This window comes from Arachis ipaensis, chromosome B9, assembly GCF_059453495.1.
Source record: "Arachis ipaensis isolate K30076 ecotype BB chromosome B9, ASM5945349v1, whole genome shotgun sequence".
NCBI classification, from domain to species: Eukaryota; Viridiplantae; Streptophyta; class Magnoliopsida; order Fabales; family Fabaceae; genus Arachis; species Arachis ipaensis.
The window spans coordinates 102,188,111-102,189,472 of record NC_142444.1 but is presented as its reverse complement, the minus strand read 5'-3'; the positions used below and the strand labels follow the sequence as shown (position 1 = coordinate 102,189,472).

The 1,362-nt window shown below is 44.6% G+C and overlaps 1 non-coding gene across 1 annotated transcript; it reads left to right on the top strand.

The window, feature by feature from the left end:
• Positions 1–632: 632 nt before the first annotated feature.
• LOC148545685 (small nucleolar RNA R71) lies at positions 633–736 on the top strand. The gene has a single exon (XR_015901886.1). It is a non-coding gene; the product is annotated as a small nucleolar RNA R71 (small nucleolar RNA).
• The last annotated feature ends 626 nt before the right edge of the window (positions 737–1,362 follow it).

Here is a 1,362-nt window from a genome sequence, read left to right as displayed (position 1 = left end):
TCTTAGAGAGCTTGTCATCAATTGATGAGTGATTCGGAGCAGATGTGCTGTTTTGGTTTTGATAAGCGTGTGGAGAAGTGTTGTTGTGGGGGTGTTGAGATGTCTTCTGTGTGAATTGCTGGTGAGCTGCATTGTTGTTGGAGTTGTAACTTCTCTGGTCTTGGTTTTGATCTTGCTCACTTCCCCACCCAAAGTTTGGGTAGTTTCTCCATCCGGGGTTGTAGGTCTTGGAGTATGGATCATAGTTTTTCCTTGGTGAATTCCCAATGTAGTTGGTTTGCTCCTGACTCCCCTCTGCTTCTTCATTCACTCCTTCTTGGGTTGTTGATGAAGTTGAGATTGCTGCTACTTGGTTCATCTCCATCTTCTTGGTGAGGTCAGCCAGCTGCTGGGTAATGAGCTTGTTTTGGGCCAACAGAGCATCTACATTGTTTAGCTCCATTACGCCTCTTGTGTTCCCTCTTTCAGAAGCATAGAAGTAGTCGTTCTCTGCTACTGTTTCAATAACATCTATGACTTCCTCAATAGTCTTCTTCTTGTTCAAAGATCCTCCGGATGAATGGTCTACAGCCTTCTTTAACTCATAAGAGAGCCCTTCATAGAAAATGTGCAGCTGCACCCATTCGTTGAACATGTCAGGTGGACACCTCCTTGTTAAGTCCTTGAACCTCTCCCATGCTTCATATAGAGTCTCACCATCTTGTTGCCTGAAAGTTTGGACCTCAGCTCTCAGCCTATTAATTCGTTGAGGAGGGTAAAATCTTGCTAAGAATTTGTTCACCACATCTTCCCAAGTTGTCAAGCTTTCCCTTGGGAAAGATTCCCGCCACTTGGCTGCTTTGTCCCTAAATGAGAATGGAAACAAGAGCAGTCTATAGGTGTCAGGATGAACACCATTAGACTTCACTGTGTCACATATCCTCAGGAAGGTGGTTAGATGTTGATTGGGGTCTTCTTGAACACCTCCTCCAAACGAACAGTTATTCTGAACAAGGGTGATGAGCTGTGGTTTAAGTTCAAAGTTGTTGGCATGGATTGTTGGCTTTTGGATGCTACTTCCACAATTGCCTGGGTTTGGATTAATGTAAGAGCCCAAAACTCTTCTATCCTCCCCAGCATGATTTGCTCTACCTCCTCCCCCATGGTTGTGATCCTCTTCTTCATGATGGTTTTCCATGTTGTCTTCTATGTTTGGTTCAAAGAATTCCTCTTCTTCCTCAGCACCAACCACTTTCTTTCATCTTGCCTGCCTCCTTAATCTAAGGAAGGTCCTCTCAGGTTCAGAATCGAAGGAAGTTGAAGCCCCGCTTCTTCTCCCTGTCATACAACCATCAAGTGCAAGCAAGAAAAGATAGGTGCAGA